At 44.0% G+C, this 21,392-nt stretch overlaps 1 long non-coding RNA gene and 1 pseudogene across 2 annotated transcripts in view; one reads left to right on the top strand and one right to left on the bottom strand.

Moving 5' to 3' along the window:
• LOC147016257 (uncharacterized) overlaps positions 1-19,971 on the top strand; it is a 42,568-nt gene extending 22,597 nt beyond the window's left edge. Inside the window, exons 6-7 of one of the 2 annotated variants that reach the window (XR_015049014.1) lie at positions 16,185-16,330; positions 19,531-19,971. This is a non-coding gene — a long non-coding RNA (uncharacterized LOC147016257). Of the gene's footprint in view, positions 1-16,184; positions 16,331-19,136; positions 19,422-19,530 lie in introns of those variants that run through there. The other variant, XR_015049013.1, reaches the window with a different exon arrangement.
• Positions 8,341-13,997, bottom strand: LOC147016258 (uncharacterized; annotated as a pseudogene).
• Positions 19,972-21,392: the final 1,421 nt, after the last annotated feature.

Here is a 21,392-nt window from a genome sequence, read left to right as displayed (position 1 = left end):
TGTTTTAAAAAAAATTTGTGTGTTTGCGTGATCATCCTCAAAGTGATTGTGATGCATGTATGTTATGTATAATTCCACTGAACAACAAAAGTTTTTTACTGGAGATGTGTAAAGTGATTTAGACTAATTTGGGTACGCTGATTTCAAAAATCATAACCGTTTTGCTGTATCACGTCAGGATTTTCAGTAACAGAAATATTCCCATTGCCTAGAAGTCAGGATTTCAATGAAATTTACAAAAATTCATTTATTCATTTATTTCATCATGAATGCTTCAAAATTATAGAAATTACAGAAAAACTCCACTAAAATGTAATTAAAAATGCTTTAGGCATTTGGCTTTGCGTTTGTGCTGCTCTGTGTCAGTTTCACGATGCAGGAACCAGCAGAAATCGCCCATCATGTTCGGGTTGTGCCGCCCTTGGTAACGCGTCTCCATGAGTGAAATCTCTTGGTGGAATCGCTCGCCGTGCTCGTCCGAGACTGCTCCCAAGTTGTCAGGGAAGAAGTTCAGGTGCTGGTGTAGGAAATGGATTTTCAGGGACATCCTGGAGCCAAGTTTCCTGAAGGACTCCAGCAGCTGCTGCACTATTTCTTCATAGTTGTCCGCGCGCTCGTTCCCCAAGAAGTTGTCCGTCACAGCTTTGAAGCTCCTCCACGCTGCCAGCTCTTTGGGGTTTAGAATTGTCGGAAAAGTTTCGTCCTTCATAATCTGTCGGATTTGTGGTCCAACAAAGACACCAGCCTTGATCTTGGCCTCCGACAAGGTGTTGCCAAACTTTTCCTTGAGGTATAAAAACCCACGCCCATTCAGATCCATTGCCCGTACAAAACTTTTCATCAAGCCGAGCTTTATGTGGAGTGGTGGAAGGAAAACCTTGGCTGGGTCGACAAGGGCGACATGCTTCACGTTGTGTCGACCAGGTACATGCTCTTTTCGCTCTTCCCAATCTTTCTTCGTCCAGTGATTCTTGTCGTCTCTGCTATCCCAGAGACAAAGGAAGCACATGTATTTCGTGTAGCCTGACTGCAGCCCTAACAACAGCGCCACCACTTTCAAGTCTCCGCAGATGTGCCAGTTGAAGTCATTGTACTTGATGGAATCAAGCAGCTGCCGCATAGTCTCATAGGTCTCTGTCATGCCGAACGCGTGAGCCAGTGGGACTGATGGTTTCTCGTTGCCATTGTGGAGCAAAACAGCCTTCAAGCTGTTCTTCCCCGAGTCGATGAAGAGGCGCCAGTCTGCAGGATCGTGATCACACCCAAGTTCTTTCAACAGACCGTTGATGTCACTGCAGAATGTCATCGTGTCTTCCATCTCAAAGAACTCAGCCATGTCTCTGTGACGTGCTCTGAACAAGGATATCTTGGTGTTAGGTTCAAGTAGATTCCACTGCTGCAGCCTTGATCCAAGCAGCTCTGCCTTCGCCTTTGACAGCGAGAGATCTCTTACAAGATCATTTAAGTCTCCCTGGTTCAGAAGGTGTGATTCTTGAGTGTCGGGTTCAAAAGGTTCATCATCACCATCCTCTTCACCACTGCTTACAGCTATGTTCTGATCAGCTGGAGGTGTTGGAACGGGGTTCTCGTCATCATGAGGCACAGGTTTACGAGCAGAGACGCAGTCAGCGTACTTGATGTGACCTTTATTCTTCTTGTTGAAGCCGGCGATGCTTGTGCAGCAGAAATAACAATCATCATGATGATTCTGCGGCTCACGCCATATCATGGGCACCGCAAATGGCATGCTCGCGCGCTTGCCCACCAACCACTGAGTCAAGGTTGTGTGACAGCTTGTGCAGCAGATGTGTGGTGCCCAGCTCTGTTCTTGGTCCCCCACCTTACACCCGAAGTAGTGAAAGTAGGCGGCCTTCATTTTCACTGCTGTAGATATACTTCGCTGTTGATCTTTTTTGGTATACCGACCACAGACATAACAGAAGTTGTCAGGATGATTGGTACAGGAACGCCTACTCATCTTTATCTGAAAGAAAGAAATATAACACAAGTTAACAACAATTGTACGAAATAGACATGTTAAAGACATATGTAAATTTCATTGAAATCCTGACTTCTAGGCAATGGGAATATTTCTGTTCCTGAAAATCCTGACGTGATACAGCAAAACGGTTATGATTTTTGAAATCAGCGTACCCAAATTAGTCTTAATCACTTTACACATCTCCAGTAAAAAAATTTTTTTGAAATTTGTTGTTCAGTGATTATATCGATTATAATCGATGTGAAGAATTTCGTAAAACTTAAACTGCTTTGTCTAACAGTCTGAGGCAGAATACCTGTGAACATAATTCTCAGAGTTGAGTCAAAAAGCTGAAATTAGTGATTCGAAAATTTGTTGCCAGTTCAGTACTCCACACCGATCATTCGATAAAAGATGTAAAGGTGAGTAACAGCTGACAAACTATTTTCAAGCTTGTACAAAGATGGATTCATCAGCCAGGAATGATACAGCCAAACAAAATATTGATTGAGAAACTTGAGTTTAAAATAAGGTGGAATCACAACTTCCATTCATTTTCCATTGGATGATGAAATGGCATAAAAATGATTTCACACCAAAATCGATTGTTTTTGGTTGAGATAGTAGAGCAAACTGGAAGGAAGTTGTGAATTTAAGGGAGTTTAGTATAAACCATGGTGTGTGAAATACAATTGCCGATTAATGGGGGCTATTACACATTAAGTGAGATGAATCACTCCCGTCCACATTATATCAGGTGATAGAAGAAAGAAGAACAAGAACAGCCCAGCCGTACCCATCTTTTTCTTTTTTGTTTTCAATGTCGAGGCTCGTACAAGAGCAAACACACAAAAAGTACAATGAGGGGAGCAGGAGACAAGAGGGGCAGGAGAGGGAAGGACAAAACAGTGGGGAACAGAGACATGAGGAGATCTGTGGAATGGAGAAGGATGGTGCAGGGATACACGGGGTAAACAAGATGGACACGACAAAGACTTTCATGTCCTTGCACGACAATGACTTTCAGGAAGGAAAGCTGGGAATTTGAAGGATGTGGGTTTGGAGTGGATTAACAGGGGTAGAAAAGATTGTGGTTTTGGATGAGGGAAGATAAGAGATGGAGGAGAACAGCTGTTTTGAAGGCCTGGAGGGAATAGTGGGATTGAAGAGGGTGTGGGAGTTTATTCCAAAGGTGGGGAAAAAGAGTGAAGGTGAGCAGTGATTCTTGATTTTGATAGCTTTATCAGAAGGGGATTGCTGGCGGACCTTGAGTGCCCTGCGGAAATATGGGAGGGACTTATCGCAGATGGGGCGTGGGAGGGGGGGGGTGAGGGGCAAGATGAAGAGGAGATGGTAGAAGATAGAAAGATGAGCGACCTGCCTGCATTGAGAGAGAGACACCCAAAGACTCAGCCTCATCATGGGAGATACCAACGATCCTCAATGCCTTGGTTTCCACCCTGAATCTGAGAAAGGTGAGAGGTGGGAGCACCAGCCCAGAGGGGAGAGCAGTACTCCATCAGGCTGTGAACGAAAAAATTTTTTTGTGATCAGGAGCTCAGGTGTGCCAAGAAAGGACTTTGCATGACAGAGGATGCTCATTCGGCAACGGGCTTTGGAGGCCAGCTTGGAAATGTGGCTTTCCCAGGAAAGATCATCCGAGATAGTGAGAACCAAGCTTGAATAAAAGGACTTCTTCAATAGGATTGTTGAGAAAATAGATGAGGGGTGGTCAAAATGCTCCTTTCGGAGAGACATCGTCAGAGTTTATTTGTCAGGATTGAAAGACATGTTTCACGTGATGGACCAGCTTGTGATTTTATCCAGATCTGCAGAGAGTGAAGCGGCAACTGCTTTCCATTCTGAGGGATGACAGATGGTATGGCAGAGGGTGTAGTCATCATCCATGCATTGGGACCATATTCTGTGCAGAGCGTTGGTGCTGCCAAAACAGTCTCCTTGGCTATTGGACACAATCCTGGACAGATCGCCACTCCGACACAGAATACCAGCAAGCTGGCACTCATTTTGCCGACTTCAGAAGGATGACAGGCAGAGTCAGTCCCACCTGGTATTAATTTTACAGCCGAGTGGGATTTGAACTCAGGATCCTAAGATCCCAAGTCCGTCACCCAAAACATTAAGCCAACACCAGGCATGGAGTCATCAGCGAAGAAATAAAGAGGATTTTTCAGACAGTCACAGAGATCATTGATGAAAACCTGAAAAAGAACAGGGCCCAGAACACAGCCTGAACAGGAAGAGGGGATGAGAAAACTGCATTAAGGGCCACACGTTGGTTGTGACAGGAGAGGAAGTCTGCAAGCCATGAGTGGAGATGGCCTTGGATACCATAGGAAGAAAGTTTGGGGAGCAGGGCAGGGTGGGTGCCAGAACGTATCGAAGGCACGTGATTATATCTTCGGAGATGGCTCTTATTTCATGTCTGGCATTCAGTACCTCCATCCATTGTTGGGAGAGCAGAAGCAGCATATCCAGGGTCATGTGACCCGGTCTGAATTCAAATTGATGATCGGAAATTAAGCCATAGTAAAGAGGAAGGATTTAATGTCTGAAGCGATGATGGATTCCGTAACCTTCTTGATGATTGGGAGAAGGCCGATTTGCTCTGTAGTTGCAGGGATCTGTTTTTGCACCATTTTTATGCAGAGCGGTAATGCTTGCAGATTTCCAAGCAGATGTCAGATGACCTTGAGCAAATGAGAGGGTGAACAAACAGAAAGAGGGTGTGCAAGAGCAGCAGAGCAGGTTTTTAGGACACATGAGCTGATGCCATGAGGACCACTTGCAGAATCTGAGTCAAGGTTTGACAGCAAGCTCCCCACCTTGTCAGGAGAAAAGGACACAGAATCCAGGAAGAGCAAGGTGTGACTGGGTTAGGTGGGTACAGAAAGCGATAGGTTTGGGACAAAAGATTTCGATGCAAACACCGAGTTGAGGCATTCAGCCTTTTCACATGCATTGTCAGCTGTGTGGTCATTTGAGGTAATGGAGGAGATGGAGGGGGAACATACACCAGAAACAGACTTAACGAGATGCCACCAGGATTTGGAGCAGGGTAACAGGTTTGACAGTTCAGACTTGAGATTTGAAAGATGTTGTTTTCTGGCTCTCCTGAGGGTAGACACACACTGTTCTGAGCTTTGTGGAAGGAACTGAGGTTGCCTTCATTTGGATTTGCCTTCCAGGAGGCAAAGACAAGTTGTATCAGGACAACTGCCTCACCACAAGCTTCAGTATACCATGGGTGGGAGTAAAGGTAAGACAACTGAAGAGGAGAAGAGATAAATCAGAGAGAGAGAGAGAGAGAGAGAGAGAGAGAGAGAGAGAGAGAGAGTGAGAGAATGAGAGAATGAGAGAATGAGAGAGAGAGAGAATGAGAGAATGAGAGAATGAGAGAATGAGAGAATGAGAGAATGAGAGAATGAGAGAATGAGAGAGAGAGAGAATGAGAGAGAGAGAGAATGAGAGAATGAGAGAATGAGAGAATGAGAGAATGAGAGAATGAGAGAATGAGAGAATGAGAGAATGAGAGAATGAGAGAGAGAGAGAATGAGAGAGAGAGAGAGAATGAGAGAGAGAGAGAGAATGAGAGAGAGAGAGAGGATGGACAGAGAGAGAGAGAGAGAGAGAGAGAGAGAGAATGAGAGAGAGAGAGCGAGAGAATGAGAGAGAGAGAGAGAGAGAATGAGAGAGAGAGAGAGAGAGAGTGAGAGAGAGAGAGACAATGAGAGAGAGAGAGAGAGAGAGAGAGAGAGAGAATGAGAGAGAGAGAGAGAGAGAGAATGAGAGAGAGAGAGAGAGAATGAGAGAGAGAGAATGAGAGAGAGAATGAGAGAGAGTTCTCAGGACAAGTAGAGATGGGAGACCAGTCTAGAAGTTTGATGGCTGCTTGGAGACACTGCCTGTTGGCCTGAGTGAAATGCCAGACTTGACGGTGCTGAGGTGGTAATCTGATAGCCAGAGAGATGTCCACTTTGACAAGTACGTGGTCCGATGAACCAATTGGAGCGGAGGAAGAACAGAAGATCTTTTCAGGGAAATTTGTCAAAATCAGATCCAGAAGAGATGGAGTACCATTGGTTGAGAACCGGGTCGGAAGCTGATCAATTGAATCAGTCCCAATGAGTTGCAGAAGTCTTTTGCTGAAGTTCCGTGGTCGGTGAGAGAGGTACCCACACCAAGCTAGCTTGCATGATGACAATTGAAGTTACCACATTTGAGGAATATAGAGTTGGGGTGAGAGGATGGAAGTTGGTCCATGTTTTTGGAGCGGGAGATGTAAGTGGAGTCATCACTGTTTGGTGGACAGTACAACACACACACAAACATGAAGTGGGAGTGGAGGGGAAGCCGTTTCCAGAGGTATTTCTGGGGGTGTGGGGGAGTGAGGGCAGTGCATGAAGCATGAAGAATCTGGTTTGTCAGTGGCAACCTGTGTGGAAAGATCTATCTGGTTTGTCAGTGGCAACCATGGGAATGGTCAGGACCGTAAAAATCTCTTTAACACTTTTACCTACTAGATACCAGCAACAAACTTGCTGCACAGCATACTTGGACCATAACCTGCATTTTCAGAAGGGGAGCCCAAGTCGAGGTCACCCATGAAGGTCAAGGTCAAGGTCAAGGTCAAAAACGTGAAAAATGACATTGCTGTATTTTCGGAGAAGATGCATCGCTGTTTCTAAATACGCCGTCACAAATTATGTAATATGTTTCATCCATGTTTTATATACAACGGAAATGGCAAAATATCTTCAAATCAATTACAAACCTGCATAAACCCCCAGTTTTCCCACTTTCCCACTACCATGTTCTGGATCAATTCTCTCAAGTTAAACGGGCCGGGACCTGATCAACGTAAGTGATATTGGGTAAAGATGGGTTATTCTACCCCATACAAACAAGGTACGACCCCTGAGATCGGGATGAATAGTCGAATCTCGGCGACAGTAGGTTCCATCTTCCAGTCCCCTCGCGAGACGCATATGAGAAACCACAAATCGGATCATTCGCCAAATCGAATTTGTCATGGCAAGATTTGTGCCAACGAGCCTTGTTTTGGATGAAACACTCTGCTGTACCAGAACTACCATACCCCATATTGACGGGAAGTGCATTCATTTCCTGGAACAGCCCAACGTTCTAAAGGAAATAGGTGTATGCTGCACTATTTCCATCCCATGAGTTGGAATCGAGGGGACAACGTAATTCCTCTGCAGATAGTGACTGGCACACGACACAAAGGTCCCAATCAACCCGGTGTGTGACCTGGAATTAAGAAGAGTTTTTCTAAAGGAGTCATCTGTATCTGTACCTATCGGGACTAAATTAGGATATTGTCAAAATAGCCCTAATTATGCCAACAGGCTGATTTTGTCATCAGGTTGGACTCCCCAACACAAAAATGTAAGAATTTTTGAAAAAATATAGGAATTAACTTGGTACAATTGAAATTATAGTATTTATAACCTACCTGAAATTATTTAAAGTCACACTTTCAAGTGGAATTGAAAAAAATCAAAAGTTGGTTTAAAAATTAGAGCACAAAATTTACACACTATTTTAAATCACCATGCTTGTTATTTATTATGATTGATTCTTTTTGTATATGCGCAGAACTGACTTTTTATAAAACATTGCTTAGCCATTAGATTCGATAATAATCATTCACAAAATGGTCAAAAGTGGTAAAATCAGCAAATTGATTAGGTGAAATCATGTCAAATTAAAAGAGTCTCAGCACTGGTACACTTTCTGTTTTGATTGGGCCCTCAGGGCATGACAATATGATTGCTGCTCCCTCTCAGGAATAAATAGGCAATCATAAAAAGCTGTTTTACAGCTAAATAAAGGTCGAGGATAACCTTTATTTAATGGAAATTTCAACTCTGTGGCATATTTAAAGGCCAGGTAATTAGAAAAAGACTTCAAAAAAGGGCTCCGCACTGGCACACTCTCTGTCATGGGGGTCACTCCCCTTCTTGCCCTTTTTTGGCTTCTTGCCCTTCTTTACTTCACCCCTCCCCTCCTGCTGAGAATTATCCCCATCATAAAACGTTCAACTACATAAAAAGGCTTATAGTGGGGCAACTTAGCATAACAATTGTGCATTTTGTGAGGAAAGCACCAAATTTGGCACACGAGTAGCCTAACATATTATGAACAGATTTGAATATTGGGCCATCTCAAATTCAGCCGCTGATTGCTGTGGCAGCCATTTTCCAAAATGGCCACTAGCGGTTACTAAAATTTCACTCTAACATTGGTTTGAACATTTATTAAAAGCTGAATTAAGAAAAACATAACCTGTAGCCATCTCAAGTTTAAAGATAGCCAGCATTTTGCAAGATGGCTGCTTATTATTTGTTGTACCGGACGACTATCTCACTCATAGAAATTGGTTGTTGAGCATTGTGGCAAACGAATCGCGGGCTGCGTCTGATTGATATGAATACCAACATCGCTTTTGTAAAGTCAGTGGTTGTTGAGCATGGTTGCAAACGAATCATGGGCTGCGTCTCATTCATTTTAATACCGACATCTCACTCATAGAAATTGATCGAGAGATGTCTGATTTAAATGTTCTGAATCAGTGACACAGTCTGCTCTGTTAATATTCTCTCGATTTTGTGAGCACTCTCCCTCACACACACACAAAGCTGTGCATTCAAGTGCGGCCTTTTTGCACTTGCAACGCTTCAGACAGCTCTTCTTGCACTTGCACGATACTAGCTCATATCAGGTGTGGGCTGCTTTGGGTAGCTTCGTCCAGTGTGGCTCGTACACCCCCTCATCATTCTTGACCCAGCCCCAGCTGGATGGAGGAGGCAGCTCTGGCGTCGGTAGCAGTGTTTGACCCCACACATGGCCTCCTTGGTAGGCTGCCCTCTTCACATGCTCCTCCAGAGCTGCCTTGGTTGGCGGGATCAGCTGCACATTGTTCTTCTTCGCGAAGAGTTTCTTCTGGGCCTTGTCAATGTCGTTGCACGTGCTGGTTCTGTCATAGAGCAATATGACGAACCTCTCGATGGTGTGCATGACATTGTCTGGTATGCCACTTGGTGCAGAGGATAGCTTCAGCAGTGTGTCTGTAAGTTCTGGCAGAACGGTCCAGATTGTCCAAGCAGTCTTCTTACCATGTCCAGCAAAGCTAGATACAGTGTCACACCAAGTCAGAGCGTGAAACATTGGGAGTGCCTGTGCCTTCTTTGGTCCTTGGCCAGCTGCTATTTTGTGGGCCGCCAGGTGCTGAAAACTCTTCCCAGTGCCAAATGCTAGCCACAGTTCATCTTCTGGTTGCAGTTCCTGGGCCACTGACACAGCCAACACCACAACATCGGTGTCAACTGTCTTGATCAGTATCTTGTGGTGACCATCGCTGCATGGGATGCATGCAGCAACATTCGACTGTCAGCTTCTTCGTGGCTGCATGGGGCAAGCAAGGCCAGGTCTCACAGCAGTGGCTTGCTCAAGTCTGCCTCTCCATCAGTGATAACCAGCTGCTTGTCATCCTGGTCAAACCACCTGAAGATAGCTTCTGATAGGAACTTGAACAGCTCGGTCTTGTTGGTGTTGAATTGGATTTTTTTTTTAACCCACCTTGTTGTGATCGTTGTCCTCCTGAAGGATTCTAACTGGCCGATTGTGGAATCCTATTTGACTTCAGACAGAGTTTAACGTTTGTCCGATTTGATTATAAAATCCTACAAAAACCCTATCGACACTGATAAAACTGATGTCCACACAAGTCCTTCCTTGTGAAACAATTTATTTCCTAATTAATTATACACCATACACTTCTCACCCTTGTACAATGAACTTAAGAATCCCCATTTGATTGCAATATTATTTGGTTCTATTTCATTTATTCTTATTTTAGTTAACAGTTAGACCAACCCGATTCAATTCACTTCTACATTACATCAGAGTTTTATTCTAACTTGGTACTTGGTCAGTTCCAAGGAGTACGAGCCACTGAGAAACTATACTTCCTCACGTGCTTGTACTGAAAACAATTTTAGATTTCAAAGCATTTTATACTTTCGTGAGAGAGAGGTTGGGGGATATTCACCCAGACTGTAGACGTGTCCTTTAGACGAAAAGCCACCACGTACATTTCTAAGCAAAGGTTCATTTATCAGCTCGGTCACTCTGCTCCAGAACAACAAATTTCTTATCATTTAGGGCAAAAGTCTTTTGGCCAGAAATGACAGCCAATTCAATTTGCAGCATAAAAGTTACATTTTCTGAAACTCCATTTGTTACAATTTAAAATGCATTCATATAAATTTTTCCCCCACAGTGTCCACTCGGAGGAAGTTCTGCCGGTTTCCAGGTATAACCGCTGCTCCGACCACGCGTCTATGCACTCCTTTTCCACGCTTTGATCTTGCACTGCCTTTCAGTTAATCAGCAACGTAGCCGTCCCAGACCAGGTCCAGGCGTGACAGTCTGAAGCTTTGTTGACAGGTACGGTATGAAGACATCCTGGGCAGTCATCAAAGTTCTTGGCTCCCGCAGGCTTCAGCATCTGGACAATGACTGCCCCATCAACAACTAGGCTGGTGGTATCAGGAGCCTCTGATTGGGCATTGGAGAACTCTTCAAAGCATTTGAGTAGATCACTCTTCGGACCTAGACAGAGACTTTCTCCATCAGAGAGAGCTGGAGGACACGCTTGATTCTCATGACGAAAGAACTCTTCAAGGTTTCCATCCCTCGTCTGGCAACCAATGTAGAACCGTGAGAAAAGTGCCACATCGTTCCTGAGACAGGCCAGCTGCTGTTTCCCTTTGCTCACACTTCTCGGGGTGGAAGTGCTAAACACCTTCAGCTTGTTCCGACGAATTGCATCATCAATTGGCTTGGTCCTTTCCACCAGGCATTCTCTGGTGAAAGCCTGGAACTGCTCTTGGCCAATCTTCTTCACATTCCTGACATTCTCAACTGCAGCAGGACCTGCAATTTCCTTTGTGTCAAGGACAACCAGCTCCATACTCTCTTCCTCAAAGGGGTTGCCAAGCTCTTCTATGACGCTGACAAGGGCACAGACATCCTTGGTGAAAGAGGTTTGCACACTTGGTGTCTGGTCGTGATGACGTGTGTCCTCTCGCCTCCCCCAGTGTTGATGGCTATCTTGGAACTCTTCTATGGCCCTGGCAACTTCTGGCCCAGCAATCATCCAACGCCGCAGGGCACTTGGGTTATCAGTGAGGCCGACTGCTCCACCATCTCCTTTGATGCATGCGTTGTTCTGTTCATGTGCCTGGTTGATTGGGATCGAAGAGAACACGTTCTTCGTCTTCTGTACAGTGAAGTTGCCAGCCATAAATTCTCCAGCCACATCTGGGTGCTTCATTGGGAATGCAATAATGTCCCTTAGGTGAACAAGGACCCACCTGGTATAGTGTGTGTGGTCTAAGGCATGGAACCATGGGACCAGTTCCGTCACGGCATCAAGGTACATCGTGAATGAAGCCTGCCGCAGAGAATGCACGAAGACCAGTACCAACATCTCCAGTTCCAGCACAGTTGCCCAGTACTGAAAGTTGGGAATGTCTTCTCCTCTCTGGTGACACCATTCTTCGAATGCAGGCAGGTCTTCTGCATCATCAAAATACGTCATACAGTGGCATTCTTACGCACGGTGTTGCAGGATGTGCAGTGCCGCTGCAGTGATTTGATGAGCTCTTCTTGTGCGGGTGACATGGGCAGCTCGCAGGAAGGAGTCGCTGTCCCTAGCGTTGCAATCTCAGCTTGCACCAAGGTTTGTACCCAGCCACTTCCTCGCAGCCAGTCGCCCAGCGTCTTCAGGGCGGCCATCTTGATGTGGAGCCCACCAAACATCACTACCATCTTTTCTTCACCATACTTCTCTGGCCACTTACACTGAATCTGCTTTGCCAAGGCAAACAGTGGCTAGTCCAAGGTGACGACAGGTGTCTGGCCAGGATGCAGTTGTTCTACAGCATTCTTCACCACATCCATGGAGTGCCGGATCATGGCCACTGTGTGGGCACTGTCAAGGAACAGTGGAAGCAGGGCGGTGGGGCTGATGGTTTGACGTAATGACAGCTGGTGACTGGCATGAAACGCTGACCACGATATGTTCTCGTATGTCCCAGTGTTGTCCTCGAGGAGCCGCCTTGCGTGCTCTTTCCACAGGTATTCCTCCTCAGTCTGCTCCTTGAAGTCATCTCTGGTCAAGGACACCACTCTCGTAGCTGGAACATACAGGTTTTTAATGCTGGTAGTGACTGCGGACACATCAGTATAGTAGTGTGGCAAGTGGCCGACCATCTTCGAGCTTGCATCTCTAGATCCACCAACGATTACAATGCTTCGGTCCACTCCTTCGCCAGTGAAAGAGGGGTGCTGGAGTAGGGAGCTGGCTATACCATGGAAGGACTCTTTCGCTGTCGTTGAACTGGGATTGTGGTCGATATTTTCTATGGCTGATGTGAAGACATTGCAACGCATCGTTGGGGGGCAGACCACTTGTTCTCTGTGAAACTGTTGGCAGGCACTGTTCCCCATCTGAGCCGAGAGCTCGAGAACACGCGCATATGAGACGCTCATGCCTAGGTGTGACAACCTGTCTACGAACTCCCTCTTTCGTGTGTGAGCATGCAACATCATCCCTACGTATGTGGGAACTGGGGTCTCCTGTGCAGCACTGTGCTTGGCAGTTACGGGTCCTGTGGTGCGATGTGCCTGGTTGTGCTTGATGCAGTTAAACTTCAGCATCTGGGCAATGGCAAGTGCTGCAGGGGTTGTGTCTGCCATCTAATCCTTAATGCTGGGACCCTCGAGGACCATGCTCACCAGGGCAAGCAGCATTGATGGCACAGATTCTCCTTGGCATCCTTCAGGGAATCCGTTGAAGGGCTCAGCTTCTTCAAACCTGTGGCGGCGCATGGTCTGTGCAGCACGTGCAAGATGGACCACATCATTATCACTGTCCAGATCGCAGGCTTTGATGAGAGCAGCCCCAACGTCTTCTTCAAATACCAGCAGGACGTCTCTCCCCTTTGTGTGTGCGCACATGTCATGGAACTGGGTAAGGAGTCTCTGCTTCAGTCGTGTGGAGTGGACCCTTGTGTCGAGCTTAACCCCTAGCTGTTCCATTCTGGACTGATAGAGCTCTACGAGATTAGCTAACTTGAACACCGGTGCTGTCTCCTCATCTAGCCTAGCTTTTTCTATGTAGAGGACCAGTTCGGCAAAGACAAAACGTGATACTTCTCGCTCCTTGTCTTTGTACTTGGGTCCCTCAGACTGGGCCTTTCCAACACGGTTGTGCAGCACTGAAAAGCACTTCTTATGGTAATTGGCGTCCTCGGCGACCATGTCCCCGGCACTGAGTCGGCCGAGCAGTTCTGTGTCTTCAAGAATGGCTGCCCAGTCTCGAACTTTACTGTCCATTTGAAATGTTGCAACTTCGTGAACACCATCGGTTCCCGCAGGTTGTCTGCAGAAGAAACACTGGGCTTCTTGGGCCTTCTCTGTACTGGATGATCTTGAATGAAATCTGGTCCGTTTGCACGCATCTGGTATGTCATGGATCTCTCCTTCTGTCATGAGTGTTCGCTTTTCTGCCCTTTGCAATTTTGTATTGTTATATTTGAGCTTGCATGTTTGATGGTAGAAAGCATTGTTTGCAACCATGGCTGCTTCAATGCCATACCCTTCGTTGAGTCTTTCCAACTGAAGTGTTCCTGGAAGTTGGCCAAGCTCACTGAATCTGATCAAATCGGCTGTGAGTGAACTGTACCCACTCCCAGAGTCTTTCCGCTTGGACTGTGAAGGACATGTCAGAGACTCTGCTTTGTCCTCTTGGCAAATGATACACAGCTTCCAGTTAGTCTGAGTTGGATGCGTTGATGTTGATGGGACAGGACGTTCAAGGCCAACCAATTGGAAGCTCTTGGACATGGTCAAGTTGTTCAATGTTACACGCGGTATCTTCTGTTCACCAGCAACCACCACCATCAGGATCTGCAATGACACGATGTAGGACAAATTAGTTATGAATTAAACCGGTTTTCTCCGAGCCCATAGTCATAAATACTATTGCCACTTGTAAAATCTTCTACAGACGCTGGTGACGGCACATAGACAATTCACACCCATCATCTGACTGACATGGCTTCATTCCCAATATGACCGAATTCATCCATATTTAGGTTACTTCGAGCCGATGTGCTGAGATGTGTTGCGATTGACTAAGAGTCAATAAAAATGCAGTTTCAGAAAACAGAAGGGTTACTCAACAAACTGACCAAAACAAATTTGCTTAGCCATGAAAATGGAAACTAGAATGGAAAACTACTTACAAATGGTTTGGCATTGCCGTCAATCAAACGAAGATAACCTGAAAACTAACGAGTTATCATGGTAAAGATATCTCGCCAACACGCCGGTACGAAGAGAGAACTTCCTCACTCAGTAGCAAACTGGAACTGGCGCCGTGAAGGCAGAACGGAAATACATGCAGAACCTCGTCACCCGGTAATCCGTGACTGAGATAATCCTATGACCAAACTGCAGCCTGCAAACCAAACTCAACTTGATGAACTACGGTTAACAATGGGGTAGCATAGAGAACTCTATGGGCACAGAACAAAATAACAATGAATCGAGTCAACAAATGGAAGCTGGCAACTCAACCATGCACGATTCCGGGGTCAATATGCACGCACACCACTTCTACTACCATGTGCCAAGCCAATAGTGCTATGAATGTTTATCATTGGTTTTCATTCAGAATCTGTGTCTTAATAAGACTAATTAGTCCACTTTAACTTTTTTTTTCTCAACCAAATCAAATTGTTACTTTCTTTGACCATTATTGGACCTTTATTAGTAAATAAACTATCACTATCAACCTGCATTCCTCTCCAGTAAAGCAGATATGTGTCATAACAGTAACCGCTGGTGGCCATTTTGAAAAATGGCTGCCACAGCCATCAGCGGCTGAATTTGAGATAGCCCAATATCCAAATCTGTTCATAATATGAAAGGCTACTAGTGTGCCAAATTTGGTGCTTTCCTCACAAAATGCACAATTGTTATGCTATATTTAGCTAAGTTGCACCACTATTATGTTCTCTCTCATGTGATTGAACACAAAATGAAGGCAAGCCCACCCAGCCCTCCTCCTGGCCTTATCATCATCATCGATGACGATTGATCGATCGTCTTCCTCCAGGGTCAAACCGGATCAGCAATTGATGATCGATTTTTTTTTTCTCCAATCATGTCAAAATTCACTCCACAATATCACATATGATGCCTATTGTCTCTCATTTAATTCGTAGTCTGCTTTCTTTGTCATATCAATGAGAACAAATGACTGAAAACACAAATTTCCGAGCAGATTACAAATTAAAAACACACTTACTGCCGCCAGTGCCGCCATTTTGTCCGCATTCCAGTGGTTCCTCCACAACAATAGGAGCATTTTTGGGCATGGCTAAAGACGAAAATTTGAAGGCCTATGAAAGCTGCCAATGCAATTTTTGTGCTTGGCTCCCCTTCTAGAATTGTTTAGTACATCATATAGAAGCCCTGTACCAAGTTTGGTGCTTTTGTCCAGTCAGTAAATGTTTTTACCCGAAGCGACTGGACTAAGCCAAGATCCTTGTGAATAAATAAATATGTTTCTTGTTGTGGTTTGATTGCAAATTGCACCATTCCTTGGATGACCATGAAATATCTTCAGAAAGTCAGGAATCAAATGATCTGTGTCGATCGACACAGATTGCCCAATAAATATTGTGTCAGATTTTACAATAGTCCAATTTCAGAGAGTTCAGAGTCCAATAAGTATTGTTTTACCAGAACTTTTGAGGTCAGGCACTCACATTTAAATTTCAGTTATGGATCAACCAAATGTGTTGGAGAATGTTGAGAATTTTAAAAATGCAAACAATTTCCAGATTCTTGTTGTGTTGATGCTAAACTTGTACAAAGCAATACTTTGTGATACATACCAGCTTACTTATATTATGAAGATTAGATTCACAAGCATCTCATGACAAATAAAATGTTTTATTCTTTCTTTGGCAAAATAATTAGTATCTTCCACTTTTAATTTTTTGTATGGTTTTGATAAAAAAAAATTTCCTGCGAGCAAAATCTTCTCCACTTAAACATTACGTTATGTGTGCGTGTGCAGTGAAATCATTGAAGCAACGCTGTTGCATCAAGGGTTTGAGAAAGAAGATGGCAACACTGTTCAGTCGAAAAAGTTCATCCTTAGAAGACGGCCATTGTGGTCAGACTGATGGAGGGCTTCGTGGGCCATTCACTTAATTGTGAAATGTAAGCATCTTCAACCAAAACTTTTGCACATTGTCATTCCCCTTTCCTTCCCCTCCCTCTTATTACCCCTCTTGCTTTTTTTTTTTTAACTTGTTCTCTCCCATCCTCCCTCACTCTTCTCTCATTTTCTCCCTTGTCGTTCTTCCCATATTTTCTCAATTTCCCCCTTTGCTCTCACCTTCCCACTTCCTTTGCTCTTAAGTGCACACCACTCCTTGCAAGATCAGACCCTCTGCAGTTGGCCTCTGGTGATTATACACTATCTAAGTTTGTTGCATCAGATGTCCAATGGCTTTTTTGGGGTCGAGTGGTAATCACGATGAGGGACCCCGAAAAATCTAATCGTATGTGGAATAAAAATTATTAGTGAGGTTTAATTAAGTCCCTACATGTCTCCCTAAAAAAACGAGTGTTACGTAATTTTTGAATGGCTCCATATTGGGGTTAAACAATCCGTGACCATGTGACGAATCATCTCGTTCTGATATAACCATTCTGACATAACTGTGACAAATCAACTCTTTTAATGCTGCTTCAAAATGCGTGTTTTCCAGTCGGCCCGTCACCAGATTTTGAAAGCCAATTCACTCATGCTTAATGGGGAAGTCCCTTACCTCGAATGACCACATGCAGGTTTTTATGAACAAAGAGTTTATTACCACAGAGAGAGAGCAAGAGGGTGTGATGGTGGAACAGAGGGAGGACACACACACACACACACACACACACACACACACACACACACACACACACACACACACACACACACACACACACACACACACACACACACACACACACACACACACACACACACACACACACACACACACACACACCTGAGTTAACAGATATAAAGGTAAAGCCCCTGTCCAGAATCACGATTAATCTTATCTATCTTATCTCATTCATTCACATGGGAACACGGGACAGACACAGCACAAGGTTAATGAGACAGAGTAGAGAATGTTATCTGAGGCGTGGGTAATGATTTTTTTTTATTACTCTCAGACCCAGCTTTCACCACGTGGTATGTGGGGCATGAGCAAGGATGAGAGAGCTGAGTAAACAGAGGATGCTATGTATATATATATTGTTGCGGATCCGGGGTGGCGGGATTCTCACCCGGTTCTTGGCACCACCCTCACCACCGCCGTCTCGGGGGTTTATAACGCCGGCGGCTCAGCACAGGCCTCGGGTCACACGCCTTCAATCGCGATACCAATGTAATCCTTGTACCTTGCCAGTTGGGGAAATAGAACCCCTGGTTACAGACTGGTTTTGTCAGATGCCGAGCGTTTTCTGCCAGTCTGTAAACATTTTGGTTTTATATGCCAATCGAATGGATCGTTCCTCGACGCGACACAAATTAATCCATAGCGGCAACTTCATACGAATTAACCAAATTTATTGGGGAACATCGGGGATCACAACACAAGCAACTTTCACGACAATGGTTTTATAAACAATCCTCAACCCGTTCTTAACTCAGGAACCACGGACTACAGGTTTTGAGGGGGTCGCTACCGAAATATGCCTTAGAAAACGTGCAGACAAAGACAGACAGCATGCATGCAAGACAAGACAGAGTACTTGGTGAGGTTTCATGGACGAGAGGACAGTGTCAAAAGCACGAATGTCGCTCGCGACAGGCGGATGTCCACGGATTCGAAATTCCAGCTCGAACGCGCCGCGTGGCAAGATGGTGGCGCCGTACTCTTCCTTCTCAAGTCACGGCGTGTGCACGCCCTCCTCAGCGCGTTCCGGCCCTGCGCAATGTCGACGATGGGACTCAGCCGATCTCTCTCACGGTCCAGCATACAAATCCAGGCCTGGCCCGTTCACCAGACAAGGCCCAAATTGAGGTGCCGGGCTCCGGCAAGCGGATCGGCAAACGTGTCGAGCCGTTGGTGTGAGCAAGGACCGTCAGAGGCTCTGACATCTCCTCTCCTGCCTTCGTGCCTCGAAGCCCGACTTCCGCTTCGTCCTCTCAGTTCCTCTCTCTGTCGAATCACCTTTTCTTTCCTTAGAGTCGGTCGCCGATTAGACGTGCAGGCAGCCTCTCTTACGTTCGCTGGCTCGAACCACGGGCACCCTCTCGAGAGCGACTGTTCTCCAAACACTCTTCTCTTTCCATGAAGCCTTCGTTCGCTCGCTTCATTAACTCCATCGACACAGGAGCACCCTCTCAACCGCCTGCAGTTTTTCAAACTCCAAACCTGAACCTGAGGTCTTCGTTTTCTCTCTCGTTCAATCCTTCAACAAACGAGGACGCCTTCTCTCAGTGTCTGCAGTTTTCCAAAAACTATTCTCTTTTCATGAGCACGCCTCTCTCAGCGAAGCTGAACAAAAACCCCTCCCCTTCGCATCACTTCCTCCCTCGAGCCACATCCTCTCTCCAGGTCATACCCCCTCAGCTGACTGGGAGGGGCCTATCCCGGGATGGGGTAGGAATAAGATGGATCTCTCAGTCCTCCACCACCGCACAGACAATAAAACAGCCTTTTACAGCTCCCGACACACATATAATATCCTTTTTACCAAACAACCTCGCGATACATGCATTTAATGGGGGAACTGAGCTAATCCTATATTTGGATGTCCAATAAGGGCCATTTCCGTAACAATATATATAGTCGCAGGTTGTGACAACGGTGCCGTCATTCTTGTTTTCTCTTTGCCAACAACCCACACGCTTTTGCAATTTAATTTCCTCTATCGCATCTTTTGTTGCTCACTTGTTATTTGATTCAATGTTCTTCCTGTTTCCTTTTTGGCTCATTCTTGCATTCATGTTTCTATTCAGGGCTCGCTACTCCATTTACTTCCAGGATTGACATTTCATACCACTTCCAACCCCATATGTTGTTTTCTCCTTTCAGTTTGGTTTATACTTTTAGCATACATGTAGCAGGAACTGTTTGGAAGATTAAGAAGGTTGACGTCATTGTTTTACTCCAACTGGCAATGTATTTCAAGAGACAAAGAGTAAGAACCTTGTCTGTTCAGAGAAGGGACTGCATTTAATGGCAGAACAACACTGAAACCAGCTCTGCCAAATGGATTGAGTGCTGGTGATCCAGTTTCAAAAGTGGGGGAAAAAATGTTCTGTCATATTTCAGAACATAAAATTTAATACAAATGCAGTTGTGCAAGAGGTCAAAACTCTGCTGCAATCGATATTTGACTTTTCTTTGCAGGTAATGAAATTGAAAAATATCTCCATTGAGTCCGTCATAGGAGGAGAAAAACAAAAGGTACAGGGGTTCAAGAATATGATAGCAAAAGCTGCCAGTTTCTGCAAATCCCGAGTGAAGTTGGGATATCGCTGTTGTTGGGGAAAATATTCTTCTTTTTACAAGAAACCCTTGCTGTTTGTTTCACGGACATCAGTCATGTACTCTTGCCTACTATAATCATTTTATTATTGTCAAACCTATAACCTAATGTTTTATCCTGTATTCCTTTGTTCCGCATTGGACTTTTTGTTTAATTCTCTCCAAATCCAAGGTGACCTTTTTGATAACTACAACTTTTGCTTTTAATTATGTAATTCGCTGTCCAGTTGGTGGACACGTATTGCATTTTTGTGTTCTATTACCTACATGCTTATCAGACCCTCTCCACTCTCTCATTTGTGTGTGTATAAATGTATATATATATATATATGTATATATGTATATATGTATATATATATATATATATGTATATATATATATATATATATATATATATATATATATATATATATATATATATATATATATATATATATATATATATATGTATGGATGTATGTATGTATATGTATGTATATATATATGTATGTATGTATGTATATATATATATATATATATATATATATGTATATGTATGTATGTATGTATATATATATATATATGTATGTATATATATATATATATATATATATATATATATCAGTGAAAAATTCATTGCTGGAGTGAAGAAATAATTCTGTGGATGCTTTCGTCTTTTGTTTCTGAGCTCCTTGGTACCAAGTTAAATAAACCTTTCTCTGAAGTAAAGTACCTTCTGTTGTGGACAGTGAGTTACTCGGTGTCTGTCGTACTTTGATTTGAGTAACAGGATTTACATTCGAGTCAGCTAAAACATTAAGAATAAAAATTCCACAACAGCGACAGAATTCTACAACGATCACAACAAGGTCAATAATTCCTCAACACTTATGTACAAAAGACAGCAAATGGTGCTTTGTGCTGCATTAAGGCGGTGATGGTGAATATCGTCCAGTGGAAATGTGAAAAAGCATGTTCTGGTGTCATTATGAATTTTTTTTTTTTTTTTTTTTTTTTTTTTTTTTTTTTTTTTTTTTTTTGGTTGATTCATCATCTCTGAGCTATCCTGAATCAGAATCAGCCGGGTAACAGACCAGCACCCTTGAGGAATTTTTTTTTCGAGGCGAAAAATAAAATGGCGCCACCGACTTTCGATAAATTCTGTTTTGGGCTGTATTTTCTCTTCCAATGCACTTACAAACACAATCTTGGTGTCTACTACCATATTTTCATGGTCAAGGAATCTGATAATGATAAAATTGAAGGTGTATATATAAGACCTGTCTCATATTTTAAAGTTTGCCACCATTTTAATATAAAAAATGGTTATTTTGCAGTTCCACTGATCACTTCGAGTAAGAAATTGAATTTGATGAACCCTCAAATATTAATACTACATACAATAATAGTCAATGACGGCTGAAGTAACTTACTTGCAATGATCAATGAATTGATGATTATATTGGAATACGATTTTTACACAAATATATCCGGACACGTGGATAGTTGACTATGACTTTGGGTTATGTCTTTAAGGAAGTATGTACATGAAATGTATGTACTTAAGGAAGTATGATTTTGAAATTACCTTTTATTTTTAGGCAAACAAATATTAAGTTTGTTAAGGATGCAATGTTCTACATTATGTTCAATCTTCGTCATCGTCATCGTGATTAGCAGCTACTGCCCTTGTCTGTTCGTAACAACAGTCTGATCTAGCATTACAACTGCAAAACATCGAACAT

This window comes from Eptatretus burgeri, chromosome 11 (genome assembly GCF_056783735.1).
Source record: "Eptatretus burgeri isolate ZD-2024b chromosome 11, Ebu_testis_v1, whole genome shotgun sequence".
Lineage (NCBI taxonomy): Eukaryota > Metazoa > Chordata > Myxini > Myxiniformes > Myxinidae > Eptatretus > Eptatretus burgeri.
The sequence above is the reverse complement of the archived record's forward strand: the minus strand, read 5'-3'. Positions and strand labels throughout refer to the sequence as shown.